Below are 8334 nucleotides of genomic sequence, written 5' to 3'. Positions count from 1 at the left end.
CAACAATAAGAATCTGAGTGTATGATTCGTGCATGAATCGTTTCTCAGATTCGAATAAACTTCGATGAACAAGAGTCCATTTTCTTTTAAAGATTTGTTTTGCAAGTTGGGATAGACCAAGTGAGAATATAATCGTCTTTGACAATTTACCAAATGTGTCGAGTACCTTGAAAGATAGTAGCTTCCAGGCTTATTGCTTTAAGAAGCGATACTCATCGCTGATCAATCTTGTAGTTTCCAAATGGAATCTATTTGGAGATTGTGTATCAATAAGTATAGAACCAGCGATGTTTACCATAACGTGATTCAATTAGACATGACGTCCGCACTCAGCTAAAAATAACCTCACAGCAGCTTTGTGAATACTAGACGTATTACCCCCCCCCCCCCCCGTCCACTAGGAATGCCACCACTACCTAGAAATACAGCTCTATGGTATCCACTATACAATGTCTATGCAAATCCTGCAGCATATTGCCTATACTTCACTAAATAAACTCTCAATGTAAAAAAAGTGACCGTTTCACTCTCTTGTCCCGAGTGGTGTAAGTTTCACTCTTTTGGGAGTGAAAGTCAATCTGTCTCAATCTTTTTGAGATACATTGGAACGATTTTCACTCCAAATCGAGTTGAATGTACCCGTCTTTCACTCTTAAAAAGAGTTGTCCGCCATAAAAAGTATGGCTCTTTGCAAGAGTGGTACAAAACGAGTGTTTTCACTCTTTTACATTTTAGACGGTGCAAATCGACCAAGTTGAGCATCCTGAACAACTTTCTTGTGTGGAGGCATGCAAAATTCGCAAAACCTTGGGAATTACAACTTTTTGGTGCAAAAGTGACGTCATAGTTTGACCAAAAATCGTCGATTACCGCCAAAAAATAACAGTGACGGGGTTCAAATTTGCACCGGCATACTCGGATGGGGTATCCGCAAGAAGTAATCACGCCAATACGGCTTTTCGGGGTGGCTCGAAAAATAAAAAGTTTATTCCCCGAGCAGGGAAAAGGGAAGAGCGGCCATCTTGTTTTTCTAATAGTCAACTCTGGAAATCGCGTTTTGACGGTGCAAATCGACCAAGTTGAGCATCCTGACCAACTTTCCTGTGTGGAGGCCTGCAAAATTCGCCAAGCCTTGGGAACTACAACTTTTTGGTGCAAAAGTGACGTCATAATTTCACTAAAAATCGTCGATTACCGCCAAAATATAACAGTGACGGGGTTCAAATTTGCACCGGCACACTCGGGTGGGGTATCCGCAAGAAGTAATCACGCTAATTCGGCTTTTCGGCGGGGTGGCTCGAAAATTAAAAAGTTTATTCCCCGGGCAGGGAAAAGGGAAGAGCGGCCATCTTGTTTTTTCTAATAGTCAACTCTGGAAATCGCGTTTTGACGGTGCAAATCGACCAAGTTGAGCGACCTGAACAATTTTCCTGTGTGGAGGCATGCAAAATTCGCCAAACCTTGGGAATTACAACTCTTTGGTGCAAAAGTGACGTCATAATTTGACCAAAGATGGTCGATTACCGCCAAAATATAACAGTGACGGGGTTCAATTCTGCACCGGCACACTCGGGTGGGATATCCGCAAGAAGTAATCACGCTAATTCGGCTTTTCGGAGTGGCTCGAAAATTAAAAAGTTTATTCCCCGGGCAGGGAAAAGGAAAGAGCGGCCATCTTGATTTTCTAATAGACCATGGGATGATCGCTAGAATTGTTCAAAACCGTAGTCCCCACTTTTTGATCACGCAATTTTTGTATGTAGGTATGAAATAAAATACAGAAAGTCCATTACTTGCTGTTGCTTGGCGAAAATCCTGCACCGAATCCCGAAAAGAAACAATTACGGCGACAAATAGTGATCTACAAATCCTCGGAAGCCTGCGATGTGGGTGACGTCATTCGAAGCATTATCGTGTTTCGTTCCTACACTGTACCATTATAACATACAGAGTATTTCTTCAAACCCCTGAATAAAAGGATGCCGATTTACAGGCTCGTTCGACAAAACTACAAGTTTAATATCACACAAGCGCGAGTGGAATACGAACAAAATAGTGCGCCTGCGTCCCACATCTAACTCGGCCGCGCGCGTGATAATACAAAATGTAACACACGCACGTCGTAGCAACGAAAAACAAATGGCATTGTACTTGATGTTCAGTCAATAAAAATCAAGAGTTTTTGTTGTAGGCCTTTGCATGTTTATCGGAAAGAAAAGGGGAAAATTTACATCGTTCACATTAAACACTTGGAAAAGGTTCTTGCACTGCCGTGAACGATTGGTAAATAGTCCCAGTGTATACAGACGTTATCAAAAAATACTGTTTTTGACCTAAAATGACCCCAAAATTGGTCTGTTCACGAACTGTGCAGTTTAAGAGCTTAGCAACAACCAACTTCGGATTCTGTACCATTGAAAACCCTTGTGCGTCAAATTTCATGCAGTCCGGAGATGGGGACCACGAAACCCCAAAAATAGGCCCGTTTTCAACACCCATCCCATGGTCTATAACAGTCAACTCTTGAAATCGCGTTTTGACGGTGCAAATCGACCAAGTTGAGCATCCTGAACAACTTTCCTGTGTGGAGGCATGCACAATTCGCAAAACCTTGGGAATTACAACTTTTTGGTGCAAAAGTGACGTCATAATTTGACCAAAAATCGTCGATTACCGCCAAAACATGACAGTGACGGGGTTCAAATTTGCACCGGCACACTCGGGTGGGGTATCCGCAAGAAGTAATCACGCTAATACGGTTTTTCGGGGTGGCTCGAAAAATAAAAAGTTTATTCCCCCGAGCAGGGAAAAGGGAAGAGCGGCCATCTTGTTTTTCTAATAGTCAACTCTGGAAATCGCGTTTTGACGGTGCAAATCGACCAAGTTGAGCATCCTGAACAACTTTCCTGTGTGGAGTCATGCAAAATTCGCAAAACCTTGGAAATTACAACTTTTTGGTGCAAAAGTGACGTCATATATTGACCAAAAATCGTCGATTACCGCCAAAGTAAAACATTGGCGTGCTTCAAATTTGCACCGGCACACTCGGGTGGGGTATCTGCAAGAAGTAATTACGCTAATTCGGCTTTTCGGGGTGCCACGAAAATTAAAAAGGTTATTCCCCGGGCAGGGAAAAGGGAAGAGTGGCCATCTTGTATTTCTAATAGTCAACTCTGGAAATCGCGTTTTGACGGTGCAAATCGACCAAGTTGAGCATCCTGAACAACTTTCCTGTGTGGAGTCATGCAAAATTCGCAAAACCTTGGGAATTACAACTTTTTGGTGCAAAAGTGACGTCATATATTGACCAAAAATCGTCGATTACCGCCAAAGTAAAACATTGGCGTGGTTCAAATTTGCACCGGCACACTCGGGTGGGGTATCCGCAAGAAGTAATCACGCTTGTTCGGCTTTTCGGGGTGCCACGAAAATTAAAATGGTTATTCCCCGGGCAGGAAAAAGGGAAGAGCGGCCATCTTGTTTTTCTAATAGTCAACTCTGAAAATCGCGTTTTGACGGTGCAAATCGACCAAGTTGAACATCCTGAACAACTTTCCTGTGTGGAGTCATGCAAAATTCGCAAAACCTTGGGAATTACAACTTTTTGGTGCAAAAGTGACGTCATAATTTGACCAAAAATCGTCGATTACCGCCAAAGTAAAACATTGACGGGGTTCAAATTTGCACCGGCACACTCGAGTGGGGTTTCCGCAAGAAGTAATCACGCTAATTCGGCTTTTCGGGGTGCCTCGAAAATTAAAAAGGTTATTCCCCGGGCAGGGAAAAGGGAAGAGCGGCCATCTTGTTTTTCTAATAGTCAACTCTGGAAATCGCGTTTTGACGGTGCAAATCGACCAAGTTGAGCATCCTGAACAACTTTCCTGTGTGGAGTCATGCAAAATTCGCAAAACCTTTGGAATTACAACTTTTTGGTGCAAAAGTGATGTCATTTGATGACAAAAAATCGTCGATTACCGCCAAAGTAAAACATTGGCGTGGTTCAAATTTGCACCGGCACACTCGGGTGGTGTATCCGCAAGAAGTAATCACGCTAATTCGGCTTTTCGAGGTGCCTCGAAAATTAAAAAGGTTATTCCCCGGGCAGGGAAAAAGGAAGAGCGGCCATCTTGTTTTTCTAATAGTCAACTCTGGAAATCGCGTTTTGACGGTGCAAATCGATAAAGTTGAGCATCCTGAACAACTTTCCTGTGTGGAGTCATGCAAAATTCGCAAAACCTAGGGAATTACAACTTTTTGGTGCAAAAGTGACGTCATAATTTGACCAAAAATCTTCGATTACCGCCAAAGTAAAACATTGATTGGGTTCAAATTTGCACCGGCAAACTCGGGTGGGGTATCCGCAAGAAGTAATCACGCTAATTCGGCTTTTCGGGAGCTCGAAAATTAAAAAGTTTATTCCCCGGGCAGGGAAAAGGGAAGAGCGGCCATCTTGTTTTTTTTTAATAGTCAACTCTGGAAATCACGTTTTGACGGTGCAAATCGACCAAGTTGACCATTCTGAACAACTTTCCTGTGTGGAGTCATACAAAATTCGCAAAACCTTGGGAATTACAACTTTTTTGTGCAAAAGTGACGTCATTTGATGACAAAAAATCGCCGATTACCGCCAAAGTAAAACATTGACGGGGTTCAAATTTGCACCGGCACCATCGGGTGGGGTATCCGCAAGAAGTAATCACGCTTATTCGGTTTTTCGGGGTGCCACAAAAATTAAAAAGTTTATTCCACGGCCAGGTAAAAGGGAAGAGCGGCCATCTTGTTTTTCTAATAGTCAACTCTTGAAATCGCGTTTTGACGGTGCAAATCGACCAAGTTGAGCATCCTGAACAACTTTCCTGTGTGGAGACATGCAAAATTCGCAAAACCTTGGGAATTACAACTTTTTGGTGCAAAAGTGACGTCATAATTTGACCAAAAATCGTCGATTACCGCCAAAGTAAAACATTGGCGTGGTTCAAATTTGCACCGGCACACTCGGGTGGGGTATCCGCAAGAAGTAATCACGCTAATTCGGCTTTTCGGGGTGCCACGAAAATTAAAAAGGTTATTCCCCGGGCAGGGAAAAGGGAAGAGTGGCCATCTTGTTTTTCTAATAGTCAACTCTGGAAATCGCGTTTTGACGGTGCAAATCGACCAAGTTGAGCATCCTGAACAACTTTCCTGTGTGGAGTCATGCAAAATTCGCAAAACCTTGGGAATTACAACTTTTTGGTGCAAAAGTGACGTCATAATTTGACCAAAAATCGTCGATTACCGCCAAAGTAAAACATTGACGGGGTTCAAATTTGCACCGGCACACTCGAGTGGGGTATCCGCAAGAAGTAATCACGCTAATTCGGTTTTCGGGGTGCCACGAAAATTAAAAAAGTTTTTTCCCCGGCCAGGGAAAAGGGAAGAGCGGCCATCTTGTTTTTCTAATAGCTGTATGTCAACATGCCATGAATCTCACTCACAACAAAATCTTCCTTCATTTCCTCAATGAATTCAACTTTCTAAACTTTCAAAATTGCTGCCAATTTGCTTAATGTCCTACCCCAGGCAGGTCTAATGTAAAAAAACAACAAATGGTCATTAAAAGTATTCTTGTTTCTATTGTGTTCATCTGTTTTCTAGTTATTGTCTGGCAACCAAGCGTAAATTTCCAGCAGCCCATGAGGACAGCATGAGGGCGCTAAGATACTTTCTAATTCATGCTTCGGAGTTCTGTGTTGACCCAGCTCGCACAGGGGTCGCAGGGGACAGCGCAGGAGGTCATCTTGCTGCAGCAGTTGCTCAAGAGGCATCAGATGACCCGAGCCTTCCTCGTCTTAAGATTCAGGTTCTACCCTACCCATTACTGCAACTGCTTGATTTACAGATGCCGTCCTATCAGAAATACGTGTATGACTTTGGCCTGACTGGAGGCGTTCTCACAGAGCCGACATTGGGAATTATGCGTTGTGTCTACCTCCTTGGGAGGATTGATGAAGACTTCATGACAGCATGTCGAGTGAACAACCACACATCCCTTGCCTTCAAGAAGGACAACCCAACGTTCTACAACCATGAGCTTGTACCTGCTGGCCTGAGGAAGCATGTGTCTTATAAAGGGCCGGTGATGGAGGATGGAAATGACGAGATGTGGGCCAAGTACAAACACTTGTTCCAAGACCCCGTGTGTCGCCGCTTATGCGTAAGAATCTCTCTAGTCTCCCTCCAGCCTACATAGTCAGTTGTCAGTATGATAGTCTCAGAGATGATGCTATTATGTATGCAGCTAGACTAGAAGCGGCTGGAATAGAGACTAAGCTGGTCAATTATTACAATGGTTGGCATGGAATGTTTAATGCTCCAGATATTGAGGTTTGCAGGCGATCAATCAAATATTTGGTCCAACATTTGAAGAGGAACTTGTAGTTCCGGTTCCCTAAGCTGGTTCTACACTACCGCAAAGCTCTAACACTTTTTTAATAATGGTAGTAGGGGCTTGTGAAAACTGTTCCACAAAATTCAGCCTCGGGGCCAAATACCTTAAAGGAACGTTACAGAATTGGTTTTTGCTAACAAACAGTTGCTGGCAGTGTAAGCTTTTTGTGTAATCCAGACATAAACTGACAAACCTGTAGAAATTTGAGATTGATCAGCCATCTGGGTCACTAGAAAATTATGAAAATCGATTACACATGACATCTTGCATGACATCGATTAAAAAAGAAATGAATAAAATACTCACTTGGCGAATAAACTCCAGCAGGAAATTAGTTTTATTTATTTCTCATCAAATATGACATTTCAGACAGAATTATTTCAAGGGGTGTTTTCTACATCATCATCAATAAACCGTGTAAGTTTTATGGCAACCTGTAATATTATACATTTGTTTTCTTACCAATTCTGTATTCTGTAATGTTAGGTATGAGATAATTCTTTAAAGGCAGTGGACACTATTGGTAATTACTCAGAATAATTATTGGCATACAACCTTTCTTGGTGACGAGTAATAGGGAGAGGTTGATGGTATTTATTAAAGATTGTGAGAAACGGCTCCCTCTGAAGTGCCATAATTTTCGAGAAAGAAGTAATTTTCCACAAATTTGATTTAGAGACCTCAGATTGAGAACTTGAGGTCTCGAAATCAACCCTAAAAAAAAAACGCACACAACTTCGTGTGACAATGGTGTTTTTCTTTCATTATTATCTCGCAAGTTCGATGACCGATTGAGCTCAAATTATCACAAGTTTATTATTTTATGCATATGTTGAGATACACCAACTGTGAAGACTATAGTCTTTGACAATTACCAACAGTGTCCACTGTCTTCAATAGCAAGAAAGAACAGGTTCAAGAAATACATAGTTTTCTTTAATTTAAATAATGCAGTTGTCATAACTGATGCAAAAGACTATAATTCAGGGCCCAATTTCATACAGCTGCTTTAAGCACAAAATATAGCGGACAGCAAAATGCTATCCAGAAAAAGGGTTACCCACACAACTACACATATTTATACTTTCTTGCCTCGTTCTTTCATACATTGTATAATTCACAAAACTATTTTAATATTTTATTTTTTGCATTCACAGGTAAAGGGTATCAATTTTAATTTAGTATTTCAATAAGTAATAAAGAAACCAAAGGTATTTTATATAATGAAACATTTATTATAAAAGAAATTATAAATATTTTAAAAGAAAATTTAAACATTATTATAAAAAGTTATAATTTTTTTTTTTAAATGTACACATTATTTGTGCAGTAATTTCACATTTCACAATCAATGGAGGTTTGGTAATTTACCAAGTATTTAAGGGCAAGTAAAAAAAATACCAGTTGATCGTCCTGGTTTCTGGTTTCTCCAAAAAGTGGAGGATGAAGGCCTTTTTATTTTTTATTTTTTATTTTTTATTTCTTTCAAAGGTGGCTGCAAAGCATTTTAAATCAAACTGGCCACCAATTCTTCAGTTTAAAGTCACCACTTACTTAATGTAGTTACAAGTTCTTAAAAGATTATTAAGTTAATCTAGAAATACACAGAAAAAATGTGTCTTTTTGACAAAAAATGTACAATAAAAGATAGTAAAAAAAAAAAGATGCAGCCTCCAAATAGGATGAGGGAGGGAAAGATCAACTGGTATTTTTTTTGGGCCTAACAATGAATTATTTGAAATCATGTAGGCAATTTAATGATTTTTGAGAAAAATAATCATTATGTTTCAAACTTAACTTCCATTATGAAAATGTTTCATTATGACAATAATTTTATGTTAAAAACTGTCACATTAAACTCCATCATTCAGGAATTTAGTTTTAATCAAAGATAAATGGACCCTTTA

The 8334-nt window shown here is 40.4% G+C and overlaps 1 pseudogene; it reads left to right on the top strand.

The window, feature by feature from the left end:
- Positions 1 to 403: 403 nt before the first annotated feature.
- LOC139939557 (arylacetamide deacetylase-like) lies at positions 404 to 8334 on the top strand (annotated as a pseudogene).

Source organism: Asterias amurensis, chromosome 7 (genome assembly GCF_032118995.1).
Source record: "Asterias amurensis chromosome 7, ASM3211899v1".
NCBI classification, from domain to species: Eukaryota; Metazoa; Echinodermata; class Asteroidea; order Forcipulatida; family Asteriidae; genus Asterias; species Asterias amurensis.
Note: the sequence above shows the minus strand (reverse complement) of the source record. Positions and strands in the feature narration are given on the sequence as shown.